Raw genomic sequence first — 20,310 nt, 5'->3', positions numbered from 1 at the left:
ACGCTTGGATTCTCTGGCTGCCGAAAGAGAGTGGCAGGACATGGGAATAATTGGGCATCTCGAAGCAAACAGACGTACTTCAGAGATGACAACATCAACCAAAAAGCTCCCGAAAAAAAGAAAGTGTGCCCGGACGACTTATTGCATTGGAGGCACTGATGTCTGCAGGAACACCTTTCTGTTTCTTATGGGGTAAGTTATCTACTTTGCGTTTTGTGTCCATTCAAAATAACATGGTTTGCAAACGTGATCTCATGTTTGCTTTAGATTACTTTATCCATTGCTACTAGCTGGTTCTGTAACCCATTACAGATAGTTTCGATGGGTCATTAGCATCATATGACGACTAGTTTCGATGGGCAATTAATTTGAATAATGCGTGAATGTCTTGTATTGACTGATGGCAGGTACCTGGTGCCTTGTCATTGTCTGTGATTATGTGTGTGTGATTATGTTTATATTGTCATGTTTATAAGAGGTTTAATGTACTGTGGGTCTAGAGAGCGCTGCAATTTTAAATCTTGTATACATCCTGTTTTATGGTAATAAAATCATTCAACAAAGTATCTTCTAATTCATCATCCATCAAATAACACACATAATAACTGCAATGGTTAACCATGGTTCAGACCACTACAACACACTCTGCACTGCAGGCTGACAGATCAGTGACATGACAGGGGGAGGGTTGATCTTAATGTCATGCAAATGAGGAACATTGTGTTGCCCTCTATTGCTATTTACCCCCTATTCACATTCAACTCTGACGCAGTGCGTTATGACAACCGCCGGTGCGCAGCAATTAATAGTCACCTGTACAAGCTAGGTTGAGGTTTTGACAACAATATTCACATCATTGTTTACCTAAGTTTATCTTTTGTGCAGATCATATTATCAGAATCAGCCCTTTTGGCCTGGTTTGCGTAAACTAACAAGAAATCCCCCCACCCCATGGAAATCAAAGACTACGTTTACACGAAGCAGGGTATTTTCCTAAACGAATATCTGGCCATCTACGTTTGCAAATAAAGCTGCATGTACACGAGACCGTTTTTTTTTTTTTAAATGTGTTTACACGAACCCATGTACATACATGCTGTCATGAGCACGCCAAACCACAGTGGCAGTCTAACGATAGCCTCAAGCTCACATTAACCAATCAGAACCCTAAAAAGTAGCATGTGAGAACATGTAAATGTAAACATTGGTCGCACATTTGGTGTACTTCTGTCGCATACTGTGACGTTGGCTGCCCAAAACTCCGTTTACCACAGTTTAGAACCAAACGCATAAACAGAGTTTTCCAAAAAAAACACTTTGGCCGGAGTTTTTTTGGATAACCGTTTTACGGGGCGAATTCTCCGTTTGCGACTAAATGAAAGGCTCAAACGTAGGGAAATGTCTTCGTTTATAAAAATACACATGCTCGTGTAAACGGGGTCAAAGGCTACATATTCTTAACTGACTGGTCAAAAAGTGTGCACCTTATTATTATGTGCAGGTGTGTGACTTTGACTAACGTGCACGTGGCTGCAAATTGACTTTTAACTTATGTATTTTTTACCTATAGGCATTTTAAAGTATGGATATATGGTGTTTAGAAGTGTAAATATCAATTAGAAACCTAAATCTATTTATAATTATTAATTTGCAAACAAATAACTGCCGTCAGTGACGTCTTTGACATGAAGATCCCCGGAACTATGTTTTTACTATCATTCTACCACAGGTCGAGAGGTGTAGTTGTAACTACACAACTTTACGATAGTGGTTGTGAACGTTCATTGCTACTATGGTTTTGGGAAACACGAACATAGTGTAACGATGCATCAGACTATGTAAGTTCCACCACCATAGTTCAAACTATCGTTTTGGGAAACAGTACTTACATAGTCTCAACCATGTTAGTTGCTAACATAGATAGCAACGATGCTTTTGGGAAACGCACCCCTGATGAGGCATGGTCTGAAGATGGTCTGTGCCAATTTTGGTGAAGATCAGATGAAATGTGTGAATTTAGTTTCACTTTTGATCAAATCCAGTATGGTGGAAAATCCATCATGGCGTAAATTGACGACATAAAGTGCATTGAACTCGGATTGGTTCAAGGATTCCAATAATACCTCATTTTTGAAAATCAGGCCAATGGGTCAAAAGTTAAGTGTGTGAACGCACGTCCAACTTTGGCCTGTTGGTGGCGCTAGAACACTCAAGGTACCGACATGAAACTTGGTGGAATTATTCATGGGGCTGTCCCCAATCAGTGTGCCAAATTTCACAACTTTTTACCAGACGGTTCTATGGGCTGCCATGAAGGAAGAATAATAGGGAAGCAAATGTAATGGGTGCATACAAATTGGGTGCTAATTATCACACAATGGGTGCGTACACAATGGGTGCGTACACAATGGGTGCTAATTATCACACAATGGGTGCACACAATGGGTGCGTGCACAATGGGTGCATACACAGCTTTGCTAATTATCATTAGGAAATATACTGTGTTTTAACTACAAATGACAACTAAGCATGTCAAAATTAATTTAAGTACATGTTCTTTTGCTATGTTTCTTTACTTACAGATTGGCTATGTGCTCTTGCACCTTGTTTTGCTCTTCTGCCAGTCTTTCATGAAAGAGTAATGTTGTGAAATTTTGTCAGCATGTTTGGACTCACTACTGCATTAAAAACACGCTGCTATCAACCTTCAGTATATTTTCAGAGTTTAAAATGAGATTCAACTAATAAAAAGGGTTTATGTTTGAAGGTGTTTAATGGAAATATTGTGTTTGTTGTCATTAGGCATTTCATATGGATGTCAAAGTTTCAGCTACCGGGTTAAGTCAATTATTCTGGCTTAATGTCTTATCATTAAAATAGTAATATATAAATTTCATTGGATTTATGTAATTGTAATGTGGCCATCATCATTGAGAATTAGATCAAACATCTTCACTAACACTGTATATTATTAGGATATCACAAACCATTCAAGAGTTTCAATCCAACTAATAAAAAGTGTTTATATTTAAAAACACATTTAAAGACACAAATACTTTTTTCTTGATATAAAGGCTGACATTAGACATAAGCATTACCACTTCATATTTCAGATATGGATAGCCCAGACAAGATATAACATGTATAGATGGCCATTACAATGATTATTTGAGTATATGAGCTTAAAAGTTAAGGTAGTAGAATTACACTGAAAATAGCCTAGGGCTAAGAAGGGTTAACTTACTTTTGTTGATATTTTTCTTCCAGCTCAGTGTACCTTAAACAAACAAAACACAATCATTAGCATAAATCATTGTAAATATCACTGATATGCTCTTTCCAAAGCATTACTCCTGAAAGGTTATCTAAGTCTAAGTCCGCGGAGAGGAAATGGCACAAATCCAAACTAACTGATGACCTCAAAAACTACCAGACACTCCTAACCTCCTTCTCAGCCAGCATCACTGCTGCTAAGACTGCTTTCTACAATCAACAGCGCTACAGACACTCGAAAACTTTTCTCAACCTTCAAATCGCTACTCAACCCTCAGCTGCCTCCTCCTCCATCCAGCATTACTGCGGATACCCTTGCTTCATTTTTTACAAACAAAGTGGCGGCAATCAGCAGTCAATTCTCTACATGCCCACACAACGTATCAGACTCAGATGCCGCACTCCGACAAGATGCACATTCATGACAGTTTCGGTTGCATGGGAGGGAGGACAGAAGTGACGTTCACGCTGAAAGGCCTATATGATTCCAACTGTCTCACTAAATTGCATTATCCACACTCAATTCTCACTGGTATCTGCTAGACAACAGTTCATAGATTTCACATGTAAAATTAATTTTATACAACCCCACCTCCATCTTGCCTGTTCATAATTCTGAGAAATTCTTGAATTGTGTGCATGTGTGCATGTACATGTTTATGTTATGTGTGTGGGTGTCTGTGTGTGTGTGGGTGCTTGTGTGTGTGCCTGCGTATGTGCCTGTGCATGCAAGCGTACATATGTCCACTGTGTGAGTATGTCATAAGTATGATTACTGTGAATGTATGTGTGTGTGTGTGTGTGTATCTGTTTGTGCACATGTGTGCACATGAAATGGGTTAACATGACCCCTGGAGGCAAACATACGGAAAAAAATGGTCATCCTAGTCCCTACAGTTCTCAAGATATTCACAGAGAACTGTGTCTGCCCTACCCTCCTTTCGGGGGGTCTAGTCCAGCGGGGGGGCTACAGATCAAAACGAAAAACGACGGTTCCATGCTATCCATGTGGGGTTAAATGCCCACCAAGTTTTGTGTACCCCGGTCTTTCAGTGTCCCGGGAATCCTTGTTGGTGTACGGTCACTAAATGTACACATAAATTATTTTATTGTAAGGCCCCCCATGAATGAAAGTTCACAAAACTTGGCATGGATTCGGAGGGTGTCATAATGATCATACACTTTCAATTTCGTGCAGTTTTGACCATGTCAGCCAGAGATATTGTGTTGAAAACACCTAATTTTTTGCTTTTTAATTTTTAACTAGGTGGCGCTATACATGAAATAAGTGGTAATGGGATGGGTTGACATGGCCCCTTAAGACCAACATACAAAAAAAAGGTGGACCTCCTAGGCCCTACGGTTCTTGACATATTCACAGAAAACTGTCTCCGGCCACCTACAGGCCAGTTGGTGTATAGTAACATAAATTAATTTATTGTGTGGCCCCTCATGAGCGGAATTCCACGAAACTTGGCATGCATTCAGAGGGTGTCATAATGATCCTACACTTCCAATTTCGTGCAGTTTTGACTATGTTAGGTCATAGATACCTGCGATTACAACACCTCATTTTTACTTTTTTGTGTTTAACTAGGTGGTGCTATACATGAAATGAGTGGTTATGGAATGGGTTGACATAGCCCCTTGAGATCAACATACAAAAAAAAGGTGGTCCTCCTAAACCCTACGGTTCTCGAGATATTCACAGAAAACTGTGTCTGCCCTACCCTCCTTTCGGGGGGTCCAGTCCAGCGGGGGGGCTACAGATCAAAACGAAAAACGATGGTTCCATGCTATCCATGTGGGGTTACATGCCCACCAAGTTTCGTGTACCCCGGTCTTACAGTGTCCCGGGAATCCTTGATGGAAATTTGGACATGCGGGAAAAAAAAAAAAAAAAAAAATCTGACTAAACCTATATGACCGCCGCTTCACTGTGTGGCGGTCATAATAATAAGAAGCCAGGAGATTTGAAGATAGTGGATTCCATCCACTATAATAATTAACTTGCACATAGATGGCATCGGCGATGTCTTTGACATGAATATCCCCTGAACTATACTTCTACCACAGGTCGAGAGGTGTAATTTAAACTACAGCAGTGTATGTGAACGTTTGTTGGAACTAGTTTTGGGAAACACTTGTGTAGCTTAATGATGCATCAAACTATGTCAGTAGTATCACCATAGTACAAACTATCGTTTTAGGAAACAGTTGTGTTGTACTTGCATAGTTCTTACCATGTAAGTTGCTAACGTTTTTATGTGAGCGTTCATACCAGAAACGTCTCTTCACTGTCTATTCGTTTTTATGTGAGCATTCATACCAGAAACGTCTCTTCACTGTCTATTCGTTTTTATGTGAGCGTTCATACCAGAAACGTCTCTTCACTGTCTATTCGTTTTTATGTGAGCGTTCATACTCTTCACTGTCTATTTTGGCTGAAAATGCTCCAATGATGGAGCGATCACGGAACACAGACAAAATGCACGTGTCATGGTTTAGACCGCCACCGTGGCGTGTGCATTGCGTGTCTGTTTCGCTACTGTCGTGTCACGTTTCATGTAAGCATTCATACCAGAAATGTCTCTGATGTGGTGCTGCTGCAGCCAGTCTGCCTATTAAAACATCTCTTCACTGTCATCAAAATAATGCTTATAGATGGTGTTCAAATAAATGATTAACCAATAATTTTAACCAAACATTAATGATCCACAATTTACCATTTATAGGGATGGTATATTATAAAATGTCACATTTTTATTGCACAAACAAATTATTAGTAATAATCAGTATATTTGTTAATTATCATGTTATTCAGTCAGTTAAAAATGTGTTGCTATTCTGTTAAATAACTAGCGTACACAAATATCTGCTGTTAAATAACTTTTAACATTGAAAAACTTACTGAATTTGAATAGGCTATTTACCATTTTTTAGCTATGGTTATTCTAAAGTGCTACCCAAAATTCTAGGTAGCTAATTACTTAAATCCTAAATATTTCAAATCTGATAGTGCATTACAGGTAGAGGTAAGAGGTAACAGTAAGTGGGATGACTTTAATCAATGTTTTTTTTTTTCCATGCTTGATTTTTTTTTTGTCTGCAGCAATGGCCAGTTTTCCACTGATATTCATGCATTGTCCTCTTCAACTACTGTCCATCTCATTGTCCATCTAGAGAGATAGACATACAGTACATGATTAATATCACATTAGTATCACACCTATCTGTGTCATAAGATAGTGTACTGTACATTAACTAAGTCACAGTTCAACTGTTAGAATGTAATGTTTGTAACTCATGAAAATTGAGTAATGGCATTTGTTTTGCAAGTATATGGGATATTTAATCTTGGTAACTCACTGTCTAGATGACTCAGTGTCACTATTAACATTTGGGAGCCCATGTAAGATTCATCGCAACCATGTTAAATCCTTACCGCTCCAATGGGAATATTTTCATATCTGGATCGGCTGCAGTGCCTCTTGTGTCCCAGCTGGGTACCAGTGGGGGGTTGTGCAGACACATCAAACAGCTGATCTTATAGCACTGGGCAATGAATGGGGTCAAGATCTCTGGCTCCTCACTGATTAAAAACTGGTTGCAACAGGAGAGGGAACTTATCACAATGCCATGTGCAATAATGGATAGTTGATGTGATGTAAAAAAACACATGCACCGCTCACGCACTCTCTCTCTCTCACACACACACACACACACAAACACACACACACTAGGGGTGGAACGGTACGCAGAAGTCACAGTTCATACCTCGGTTCAGAATCACGGTTCGGTACAATGGAGGGAAAAGCAAATCAAAAATGCAGAAGGCAATGTTTTTATCGTGGATGTCTCAGGCTGTAGGGCCTACTACCTAGTGATAAAGGCTACGTTTATACATGGCCGGCTATTTTCATAAACGGACATTTCTCCCTCTCCGTTTTCAAAAATAACATTGAAAACTGACAGGTGTGCACAGAGACATTTTCCTGTGTATAAATGCCGTCAAGAGCATGCCAAACCTGTCGGTGGCAGTGTAAGGAGAAGCTCAATCCCCAGCCAATCAGAATCCCGATCACTTCCTATTTCTCGTTTGCACTGTATTTGCAAATGCAAACAGACAAAAAGCGTTTGCACATACGTAAAAATGAGTACCACCTTAATAGCATCGATGATCAGTAGCCAAACAAACTGTAAACATAAGGCGCTCACATGACGTTAAGCATTTTCTGGCGCGTAATGTGACGTTTAAGAACCTAAAACCCCGTTTCTCTCAGTTGACACGACAACACATAACCGGCGTTTTCAGAAATCTACACTTTGGCCTGGGTTTCTAGAAATTACATTAGCTGTCCCTAATGAACTAGTGCATCGAACAGTATAGTTCCGCATTGCATTAATTAGTTTGCACACTAATTTTATTTATTTTTATACCGTGTATTCTCCGTGTGAATTCATGTACCGAACCTTGACGCCTGTACCGTTTCGGGTTCAATACGAACAGGGTTCTAAATTAACTTTTTTGATCACCACCCAATGTGGCTGGTAACTTTCTAAAGATACTAGCCAGTCCCTCCAGGAATTTGCGATGTTGCGATCACAACAATTAACGCAAATTCAGCAAATCCTCGTGAATTCTGGGCGACCTCGCAATTTTGTCCAAACACCTCAACTTTTTTGCAAATTTGACCAATCATCATGGTTTCCCCGTGAAATTTCACCTACCACAACAGTCCCAGTCCCCCCACAACAGTAGCAGCAACTGGAATCCATGCATTTCCACGGAATTATTTTTGGAATCTGACCCCTTATCATACCTGTTCGTTCGTACTCGTCGCTCGATTTATCGTGACTAAATTCAAGATGGCGTTGAACGGTAAAATTCCTTAAGGTACTGTCTGGATAAATCGTCTTATTAAATAATCTACCAGTGCTTTTTCAAAGTTCTCCATGTCTCAATAATCATTTTCTGTGATAAAAACAGGGATTTCTTGTAAATGAGAGGCCAAACTGGAGGGAAATATCTGCGTCTTCCCTTTGTGTAAACGGGTCCAAAATCTCTCCCCTGAGCTAGCTGCAACAGCCTGAAGTGTGCAAAGTAAGATGTTAACAGTAAACGTTTTGGAGAGTGGGTGCGCCAGCGGAGCTGGCAAACTTTTGCCAACTTAATTAAAGCTTAACTCGCGTCACACTGTTCGCCAACAGCAACATTATCTTATTTGTTTTCAAGTAGCAGGGAATTCAAGCCAAACCGATGCAACTCTGCCATCAATCATTATGTTAAGCCCGCCTAACGACTCTATACACGATTTGATTGGCCTGATAGAAGTTTAATTTTTCTAGCTTACAAGCCAAACGGAGAGTTGCTAGACTAGCCCTGGCAGTAAATGTAATTTGCTGCCGCTAGGGTGCGTCTAGATTTCTAGGCTAGCCTAGCATAACAGATGGCCCTAAAAATGGCCAAAGAGCTTAATAGTACAATTAGTGAAAATAGCCTAGGCCTCAAAGGACTAATATTTGTGATTTTTTACAGTGGGTACTTACCTACCTAATGTAACTTCACAACAGTTCATGTCAGTTTTTTGTTTAGGTGTGCCACCCCAAGATTTGAAATTGCCTGAACTGGCCACCCCTGTTAACATTTCTGGGGACACCACTGACAAGCTAGGCTTACAATACTAGTCCCCCGCAGACTGTTGTTATAATTAGCAATATAATCAGCAATATTGCTAGAGTGGAAATTAAAGCAACACCAAAGCACTTTTCTGTCGCACGCATGGTATTTGTTTATCCAGCAGCGGCTTTGGAAATAACAATATCCACCGACAAGGTGAAGTGTGTTGCATGATTTTATGAAAGTGTGATGTATTGCGACTTCAGAAACGAGTCAAATTTGTAGTTTTTTATGTCTCATTCCATCGAACTACAGACAAGGATGGGCAGTATTTCTAATACGTGTATTTATAATACGTATTTCAAATACAAAATACTATTTTTTCATTTGAATTTTTATTGAGATGATGAAAATGCCTTCGTAGGTTGTATCAAAATACTTCAGTGTTGTGTAGTTTTGTATTTTCAAAATACTGTAAAATACTTTCTGTGAAAAACTGTGATGACATCTATCGAACTATCTATAAAGCACAAAATCTCTGTCTTTGTCTGTCTTTGGCACCCTCGCATGATCAAGCCCCCCTCAGTAGAGCGTTTATTTTCCTTTACTGGACTGATTAACAGGCCCCATAGGCATTGTCTGAATGCAACACTGTTTGAGGAGTTAGTTGTGCTTAATGTTAACACCTCCATGGCCACGACAGCCCCAACACATGTTAACACCTTCATGGTTTGAAGTGTCAGACGCCAGAAATGTAAGTGGCAAACACGCTTTATTGGCCTACAGGCTATTGTTTGTGCTAACACGCAAAGATATCTATTTACCTATTGCATCTGCCAGTGCCTATTTATCTAATCACACCCTTTAGTCGCTGACAATGTTAACTGTAGGTTAGGCCTATATTTAGTGTTTAATGACAATAATGTCCTAATGTAGCCTAATGTTAAGACAACTTTTCATGTATGGTTCATCAAGCTTACTCATAAACACTCGTTGCACCAAGGCTACAGGTAGCGATGTTCTGATGACCTGTATGACCATTCAACCAGTCAAGCATTTGTTGTAAAATATTGAAATTATGGGAAGTTTTCATAGCTCAGGCTAAACTGTATGTTTCTTTCGTCCCCAATGCCTGTTTTATTCGTCCCGATCAGGAGGGATAAATGAAACATTGCGCACGTTCCACTTTTGCTTGAATAATTCCTGAACGCAGCTGTGGGCAGCCGTGGCCTACTGGTTAGCACTTCGGACCAGTAACCGGAGGGTTGCCGGTTCGAACCCGACCAGTAGGAACAGCTGAAGTGCCCTTGAGCAAGGCACCTAACCCCTCACTGCTCCCCGAGCGCCGCTGTTGATGCAGGCAGGTCACTGCACCGGGATTAGTGTGTGCTTCACCTCACTGTGTGCACACTGTGTGCTGTATGTGTTTCACTAATTCACGGATTGGGATAAATGCAGACCAAAATTTCCCTCACGGGATGAAAAGAGTATATATACTTACTTACTTATACACAGGGCTAGACTGGCCATCTGGCATACTTTTTTCTTTTGGCCGAGCCGGTCTTCATAAAGTAAATTTTCCATAGTAGTGCGTGACAACAAAAGCATGCATGTGTTCTGTTCCCAGAGCTTTCTCTCTCTATGATCTGCAGCGTTTCTCAAATTATGAGCCTCCTCGGCAAGTAGATTGCTGATCTACAGAGCCATGTATTTAAAATACAAGATAGTATGTTGTCATTTGTATTTTATTTAGTTGGAAAAATGGCATCATATTTTCATATTTGAAATTCAGGCAGATAAGTAACATGTAGGTTGCTCACACACACAATACACTCCACCACCCTCAAGTTTCTTGAGAACTTAAGTCATCCAATTCGAACACATGGAACCATGTGGTTGCCCTGCAACAAGTTGCGCCATGTATTGCCTAAAGCAAAATGTTGAACATTTTATTTAATTAATAATTTGCCCAGACTTACTCACACACACCAGTGTTTCCCATAGAATTGAATTCTATTTGTGGCGGTAGGTTTGCAGAATTAACTTGAATACAACAGTTTTTAACAAATGAGCGTAGTGTGGTTTTGATGCAGATTTAAGCACAATTTAGCCAGTCGACTTTTATACCAACAATTGCAGGATTGTTGTTTTCTTTAAACTTGCATGTAGGTTTGTTGAGAGACAAGGAGAGGCTGTGCAAAGGTGCATATAGCTCTACAATGAACAAATTCCATCCAATTTAAACAGGACAACATGGGAAATCATTGTGTGGTGGTCAGTGTTGATATTGTGGTGGGCCGCCACAAAAAAGTCAATGTATGGAAACAGTGCACACAATACACTCCCTCATACCAGCCTCAAGTTTCTTGAGAACTTTAATGATCAGTTTCTTGAGAACTTTAATCATCCAATCGGAACACATGGAACTAACTATGTGGTTGCTCTGCAACATTGTTCAATCTGGGCATGCATCCACAATGTCAGAGACTTGTCTCCACTTTGTACTGCTTGACAAGTTCAGTTGTGACTTTTTGAGTATTTACTTAGTACAGTAATTAGGCGATGAGATGTAACGGTAACGCTTTAGAATAACATGTGCTTATTAGGTATTAAAAGTGCATAATAAGCAGTTAACAATTCATTACTAACAGTTAGTTAACTGTTGTTATCCTTTAATAACATTAACTAACTGTTAACATGCAGCTTGTAAGTGTTAATAAGCAGCCTTTTAAGTTACTTACAAGCATATTTGTTAACAGTTGTAAGTGTTAACAAGCAGCTTGTTAATGCTTGTTAATGGTGTATAAGACAAAGAGGTGGATAACTAATACGCTTATAAGACCTTTCTTACCTATTTGTAGTAAATTTTGCAGCCCCCCAATCTAAAGCGAGGACCATGTAGCCTAAAGCCCAACCTTCTATCTCTCTATATACTGTATCTCTCCAACTAGCTTGGTTTAGCTGTGAGAAATACACCTTCAAAATTGTTGCTGTGAGCAGAAATCGAACCCCGGTCTCCTGCATCAGAGAGTGCATCGCTACTTATTGAGCTACACTACTTTTCTTATACAGCTGATGAAATTGTTTATGTTGATTCTATATTCCGAAGTGCTATATCACACTAGCTATGCTTTTTACAAATATGTTTCTGATGGAAAAGTGGTGTTTAATTAATGCAGAAACAGACCACGAATGTTCGCCTCTGTTCAAGGCAAACTGAAACATGTTTTAAATCGATCCTAACGTTAAGCCTATGTTTGCAACTTTGAACCAGAGCTTTGAACGCACCCACTTATTGTCTTTAAGCCTCGGTTGCTAGGTAACCAAACTATATACAAAGCTGGCATATCTTTAGACTGCTGACAAACTGTTTTATGCGTTCATTGAACAAAGATTAAGGAAATTAAACACCACTTTTCCATCAGAAACATATTTGTAAAAAGCATTGCTAGTATGATATAGAACATCGGAATATAGAATCAAAATGAACATTTTCATCAGCCAATTAGGAACAATAGTGTAGCTCAACAAGTAGCGATGTACCCCCTGACGCGGGAGACCGGGGTTCGGGTCCTGCTCACTGCAACAATTTTGAAGGTGCATTTCTCACAGCTAAACCAAGCTAGATAGAGAGATACAGTATATAGAGAGATAGAAGGTTGGGCTTGTGGAACTATAGGCTACATGGTCCTCGCTTTAGATTGGGGGGCTGCAAAATGTACTACAAATAGGTAAAGAAAGGTCTTATAAAGTTTATTAGTTATCAACCTCTTTGTCTTATACACCATTAACAAGCATTAACAAGCTGCTTGTTAACACTTACAACTGTTAACAAATATGCTTGTAAGTAACTTAAAAGGCTGCTTATTAACACATTACAAGCTGCATGTTAACAGTTAGTTAATGTTATTAAAAGGATAACAACAGTTAACTAACTGTTAGTAATGAATTGTTAACTGCTTATTATGCACTGTTAATACCTAATAAGCACATGTTATTCTAAAGCGTTACCGATGTAACAGGCAGGTCAGCATAGTTGATCTGTTGACTGTTTGCAGGTTATGGCATGTCTTGTAGGCAGAGAAAAACTGAAAAACTCAAACACTGTCCACTTAATCAACAGAGTCAGTGTACTGATTAAGGAATAGATTAGATAGATATGGAAGGTTTACAAAGTGATATCATGCTCCTTTATTTTTGATACTTTCAAAATAGAAAAATACAGTGTATTTTGATACATGGTGTGGCTATGTATTTTATAGTTTATTTTGATACATTTAAAATTAGGGTTTTTGATATTTTCTTTTAAAATCCATTGATGTATTTTTTCCCCATCCCTGCCAACAGTTAGAGTAGCCAGGCAGCTACAGAACTACACTCTGTTGGCTGCATTGCTACCTAGGGCTGGCCCTGATGCAGGGTACTGTCGAGTAGTGAAGTGATATGCAGGTAGCCAATGTTTAAGTCACCTAGCTGAGTTAGACAGAAGGCGAGCCCTGCTTGCTCTGTTAAGGCATTTCTGTCCCTCCCAAACTGCATTAAAATGGTATGTTTAACAGCACCCCTGGACCCTCATAGGCCAATATGATCCTCAATATTAATCAAAATAGTAATAATAACAATAATATCAATAGAATATTAAATAATAAAGAAATAAACAAATAGACAAAAAAGCAGGTCAAATTATTTTAACAGCTACAAAAATAGATGGCCATAGATAGTGTAAGTTATTGTGGGGAAAATGTCTTGGATGAGTATATTTGTTTCATTTAATAGAATAGAATAGAATAGAATAGAATGGAATATATTTTAATATCCCCATGATGGAATTTGTTTTAGCACAGCATAGCCCAGTGACAGATAAATTACTTTAATATGTTTGGTTATTTGTATTTGCATTTTATTCAAATGCAAAGACATTTTATGTGAGAGTAAGGTATTTGTGTTTTTTGTCCTTCAATTTATGAGTACGGTGTTTGGTGCCTGGTTTCCCTAATGTAATTGTGCTAATTTCACATCTTGAGCCTGTTTATCTGGATGTTTTGCCTCATGCCACCCTTGAATTAATCAGTGCCTCACTAGTGCCACCCTTGGTAAAAATGTCTAGAATCGCCACTGGACAGGACTAGCTAAGATTACACACACACAGGCACAAGGACTTGAGTTCACAAGCTTATATTGCAACACTTGGATCAAGTCATCCATTTGGATTGTTTGTCTTTGAGTTGTCACTGATTCATAGTGGGCAATCTATTACACCAACTGGCTGGGAAGTGCAACAGTTGTAGAATCGGCACTCATAGCCTCATACATTCATACATCTCCAAACTCAAAAACAGTATAACCAGTCAATAAAAGTGGACTGTCAGAGCAGCAGAAAATACAAAAAAGCCATGCCGAGTGTCCTCCTGTTCGCTCTTAAACTTTCCATCACATTTGGTGCCTCTGCCTAGCCACTTCGTAAATTACGTGTTAGAATTACGACTGCACTTCAAGTGATCGAGAACGAGAACAATTCAAGTGATCACATACATGTAGCCTACGTTCAATGTTGCAATATTATCAGAAGGCCCTATGTGCAATTTGCTTTTGAGCAGGATCTTACAAGAACATTTCAAAATGAATGGAAAGACACAGTGATGATGAGATTTTGCACTCAGCTGTATCTAGGCCAGCTAGTGGTGAGTCTGTTATAGCCTATTTGTATTGTAGTCTATGCACCTATTCTATTAAACGCTGTGTGCTTGTCTATTAAACATGGACTATGACTGCTATGTTCTTGCACTATTTCCCCCCATGATCATATTGTTTGCTCAGTGCTCATGCCCCCCCATCCCGATTTATTTGGAAATACATTTTGATGTATTTGTGCCCATCCCTGACTACAGATCCGCTACCCAATCTGCAAACTTGCATAGTATGGTTATAGCCGTTCACCCTGTTACGAGTTGATAAACCACTGAAACATTTTTGGAAACATTATTTTAAGGTAGAAAAATAAACTCTATGGTGTTGCTTTAATGACATGGTGTTGCTGTTAAAGGGACATCAGGCAAACCACGATGCTTTTTCTCTACGAAACTCCTCCTAGCGTCTGTACGTGTCGATACGTGTGCGAACCCTCACTCGGTCTGAAGCTCTTTTCCTTTTCTTTGCATCTTCCGTCAAGGGTTTTCGCTGCTTCTTCGCCGGCTCTGCCATTATACATACGTTTGCAACAATCGCTAGCATTTTGTTAGCCTGCCTCTGTGCTGTGGATGCAGGGTGTACACTGATCCTGCTTCTCGCGATGTCTGAGACTTTGTGAGACTGAAGGTCGCCGGGTACGATACACTGAACTTGCAAGCGGGATATTCTTCCTACAGGCAATAGGGGCGGGCGAGAGAGTCTTACTATTCGCCCTGTAATGAGTCATTTAACCATACACCGACTTACGAAGATGACGTTGCCTGGTGTCCTTTTAATACCAATTCATTGAAGCCCTTTTAAGGTGTGATGAAAAGGTTTTGGTGCGCTCTATGCTCTAGGCTAAGCACCCTTGTGTTTCAATCCTAGTGATGTCCCTGGTCAAAAGGCTCTTTTACTCTCTCAGTTATATTTAACAGCTAAATAAATGAATAATAATGAAACACTGTTTTATGCACATTTTTATGGAATAATGACCTACCTTAATTTTGCCCATGTAGTCAGACCTGTCTCTGCGCAGCAAAGCCAAAGCCTGAAGATTGATCATTTTCACTTTTATGTCCCTGTATGTCATCTGATTGTAAGCATAGAAACAAATGTTATAATGAGAGTGAATCAGCACTTGTTATTGAGTTTATTGCAAATATAAGTAGTATATGGGGCGGTGGTAGCATAATGGCCAAGGTGCTGAGCAGTAGCCAGATATGTTGTGGGTTTGATTCCCGGCTGCCGGTTGTGGCCTTGAACAAATTGTAAATAATTGACATATTTAAGTTGCTTTAGATAAAAGCATCAGCTGAATGAATACATAGTAATTGGTAATATGTATTAGTACTATTACTATGTTTTGTCTTATCTACTTTGCACAGTCTATGGAGTATACCAGCTTCACTGGAAGTTGTATAAATATATATATGTGATAAATAAAATAAATAGAATATGAACTTAAAGGAGAGGTTCGGTGTGATATTGACCTAAAGTGTGTTGAAAAATGATACAGAGTGTGTCACTTTTGTGTCATAGCTTATCTCGGCTTGTCCCCTGCACTCCGAAATCTGGCGCTAGTTTTTCAATGGGGGTGCTTCGGGCATAGGGCTAGCCATGCACATAAATAACTGTTTTACACCATTTACGAGGCTCAAAGTAGCTCCACACTTCATTGGTAGACTTCCGAGGGTCCTGACATTTAAAACGAGACATTGAGAACTTTGAAAAAGCACTGGTAGTTTATCTACAGGACGATTTATACAGACAATACCTTCAGGAAGTTTACTGTTCGCTCTTGAATTTAGTCAAGCGACGAGTATGAATGAAAAGGTATGATAAGGGACCCCCATTGAAAACCTGTTGGTAGCATCTGCTAACTAGCGCCAGATTTCGGAGTGCAGGGGACAAGCCGAGATGAGCTATGAGACAAAAGTTCACACTCGGTATCACCAGAGCCCGTCTACGGAGAGCCTGGCCACTCCGTATTAAGTCCCATTGTACCGAATTTTGGCTGCAGTTCCACCAGAGTTCCACTGGGGGCGTTCGCCATGAGTGCAAAATGAATGGGAGTCAATGGAGCTAGACGGCTAAATTTGTCTCTTTCACCTGATTGTCGTTGACAAATCTCAGATTTGATTGTAGTTTGTGTAACTTTAACATGGGTTGTAGGTCAAAAGTTGAATGAACGAGTACTTATGTCCTTTTGATTTCTTTTGATTTGTCGTTGTTGCTAGATAACACGCTAGCATTGTGCTAATGAATGACGTCATTGACACATTTGATACTCAACCAAGTGTATTTTCTTTGCCTCCCCTTTCGAATGCAATACTCAAATTACTTGAAAAAAAATTATATCCCGAGAAAAGTGGATTTTGAGGGGTACAGCTCCAAAGACCTCTATGCATTCTGCACTCGTGGACGAGCGCCCTCATGTGGAACTGCAACCAGTTCAGAAGCCGGAAGTTTTCCGATACCATATGTGTGTTGCTTTTCCCCTCATCATCAAGGAAAATATATTCTAGGTCATCTGTTTGTGCTGTCATGTCCTCCTGTGCTTTTCCGTATGTGTTCTAAACATAGAAAATTGTTTATTTATTATAATTCAGTTAAACTGAGCAAAACTGTATTGTCAGATTGTCAGGAAAAGTAAGATACAGTAAGTTAAGTACCTTAACCGATGAGGCTGTGCGTTCTCCGATGAGGCTGTGCGTTCTCCGATGAGGCTGTGCGTTCTCCGATGAGGCTGTGCGTTCTCCGATGAGGCTGAGGCTGTGCGTTCTCCGATGAGGCTGTGCGTTCTCCGATGAGGCGGTGCGTTCTCCGATGAGGCTGTGCGTTCTCCGATGAGGCTGTGCGTTCTCCGATGAGGAGGCTGTGCGTTCTCCGATGAGGCTGTGCGTTCTCTGGCATCATCGGACTGAAACGGTGGTTTGGTTATGATCCTGGGCAGAAACTTGAGTCTCAAATCTTCATATTTTAAGACAAGCTCAGATTGTCTGCATGGGTCATTCAGGTTTTCAGATTATTCAGAATGTTGTTGTATGTCAGTAGAGATGGAAGATGCCATCCTGTTTGTATAGAATATAGAGTCAGACTGTGCTATTTAAAGTAAGTCACTATTAACATTTACAGCGTTAGTGAGTGAGAACGGTTTTAATTCAGTCTGGAATATCTCATTCACATACCAATCCCATGTAAGTACTTAGGAAAAAATGATAAAAGCATAAAATAGGAATAAAAGGTATACAACTTACCTGGCGTGGAACGCTGCATATTCTTGTTTAAGTTGTTCATGTTTTTGTCTGAAGTTGGCAGGGGAATTTATTTTGTAAAACTTTAATAAAATGAATGGAAATTGTCACTGCATATATAATATACAGGAAGAAGACTCACTCTGTGATTTTGTTCCTTTCTTCTCTGCAACGGCAACAACAGAAAAAATATTCCAAATTGTTACCAATATTAAACATTAATTAAAACTATAACAGATTTAGCACAATGTGCAAATACAATTGTATACATTAATTTCATTATATTTAACTTCACTTCATCAAGATATCAATAAATTACATACCCTGTTTAAACTACAACCCAAATTCTAAAAAGGTTGGGACACTTTGTAAAACTTAAATAGAATTCTATGATTTACAAATAATTTCAACTATTCTCTACATTCAACTATAACATTCATGTTTGGTCTTAAATTAATATGTGCAATTTTAGCAATAGTCTGTTCATGGTTTCATTATAATCTAATGTATCTTTGCATAGTTTTAGACTAAGACCACTGCAGTTTGTATGTAAACCTCACACCCAATGCATATTCAGGTGATCTTTGGGATAAAACAGGATTGCTCTTGGCAATAAGGTCTCTTATTCTTCTGCTATGGCTGTCGGGGGAAAGTCACGCTGACCTCTCAGCCTCTCTTCTCTTGACTCTTCTTTGCATTTGCTCTTTGCTTTTGCTCTTGGCTCTTTCTGAATTCTTCTGCTACGGGGGCAAGGACTCTCCTTTCTCTGACCCCCTGGCTTCCCTCTCACTCCCTCTCCCTCTCTCTTTCCTTCTCTTGTTCTCTTTCCTAATTTTGGGGTTTGTTGTTTTCCTTATATTTGATTAATTGTTTTATCTGGTGTATTTGACATTCTCACTTGTTAACTTGTTAAGTTTAAAATGAATATTTAAATTATTTAAATCCAATAAACTATTTTTTAGTGAATAGATATTTTGTTAATATGCCTTCCATTTCAGTGGCCCTTAAAAATATATAAGCATTGGTGCCATTGTTTGCTACATAGATATATTCATAAATCCTTTGGACTTTTCAAGCCCTTTAAGCCCCTTTTTGCTAGCTGAATTTAAACCCCAGAAGTGTTTATTGTTATGAAGACACTTCACATTGTGACGTCACAAATTTCATAATGTGATAATAATCATTACAACTGCGTAAATCCAATTAAATATTGTCAGTGATAAGAAAATCTTAAATCAGAAGCATTTATATGACTTACTTTTGTTGAAATGCTTCCAATTCAATACACCTTTAAAATAAAACAATGAATCAACTACAAAAGTCAGCATAATTCTGAACAAAAATTACTGGATGTGCTCTTTCCAAGTCATTATAGCCTGGTCACAACCACCTAGATGTCTTTTCAGCGAGATACTACACTGACAGACCTTAAAGAAAAAAAAAATTGCATTTCATTTTTAAGCATTGCTGCTATTTTTTGCCACCTACGTAACAATATGTATTTCCATAAACCCTTTGAAGTGGACTTCTCATATATAAATCCTTTTTTGCTAGTTGAATTTAAACTCCAGAAGTGTTTATTGTTATGAACTATATACCTTGTTAGGACATCAATGAAATATTTTTTTTTAGATAAGAAATGAAGCCAGAAGCATTTACATAACCTACTTTTGTTTATGTGCCTCTTCCAGTTGAATTAACCTTAAAACGAACAAACAAACAAAGAAAACCCCATCATCTTCATAAATAAACATACATATCAATGTTCTTTCCAACCATTACGCAGTACAGAAAAAAGACACTTCACATTGTGATGTCACAAATTTCATGTGATGATAACCATTACAACTGTGTAAATCCAATTAAATAATTTGTCAGTGATAAGAAAAGCTGAAATCAGAAGCATTTATATTGACTTACTTTTGTTTATATGTTTCCAATGCAATACGGGGGATAAGGGATCAGATTCAAAAAATAATTCAGTGGAAATGCATGGATTCCAGTTGCTGCTACTGGAAGAAACTGGAATCCATGCATTTCCACTGAATTATTTTTGGAATCTGATCCCTTATCATACCTGTTCATTCTTACTCGTTGCTTGACTTATCGTGACTAAATTCAAGATGGCTGCAAACGCTAAACTTCGCGGAAGATACTGTCTGTATAAATCGTCTTGTAAGTAAACTACCAGTGCTTTTTCAAAGTTCTCAATGTCTCGTTTTAAATGTCAGGGCCCTCGGAAGTCTACCAATGAAGTGTGGAGATACATTGAGCCTCGTAAATGGGTGTAAAACAGTGATTTATTTGCATGGCTAGCCGATGCGAAGCACCACTATTGAAAAAGCTGTTGGTAGCATCGGCTAACTAGCCAGATTTTGGAGTGCAGGGGACAAGCCGAGATGGGCTATGAGACATACGTTCACACTCATGTTTCAATACACTTTAGGTCAATATCACACCGGAATTCTCCTTTAAACTCCAGAAGTGTTTATT

At 39.0% G+C, this 20,310-nt stretch overlaps 1 long non-coding RNA gene across 2 annotated transcripts; it reads right to left on the bottom strand.

Moving 5' to 3' along the window:
- Window positions 1-6,362: 6,362 nt before the first annotated feature.
- On the bottom strand, window positions 6,363-17,985 carry LOC125291994. Of its 2 annotated transcripts, none has more exons than XR_007193116.1 (7): window positions 17,960-17,985; window positions 17,821-17,868; window positions 17,236-17,634; window positions 17,041-17,136; window positions 15,561-15,653; window positions 6,719-6,876; window positions 6,363-6,452 (listed from the first exon to the last, which is right to left on the bottom strand). It is a non-coding gene; the product is annotated as an uncharacterized LOC125291994 (long non-coding RNA). The 2 variants fall into 2 exon arrangements; XR_007193117.1 differs by having other exon boundaries at window positions 17,236-17,508; window positions 17,960-17,976.
- Window positions 17,986-20,310: the final 2,325 nt, after the last annotated feature.

This window comes from Alosa alosa, chromosome 3 (assembly GCF_017589495.1).
Source record: "Alosa alosa isolate M-15738 ecotype Scorff River chromosome 3, AALO_Geno_1.1, whole genome shotgun sequence".
In the NCBI taxonomy this organism is placed as follows: Eukaryota; Metazoa; Chordata; class Actinopteri; order Clupeiformes; family Clupeidae; genus Alosa; species Alosa alosa.
The sequence above is the reverse complement of the archived record's forward strand: the minus strand, read 5'-3'. Positions and strand labels throughout refer to the sequence as shown.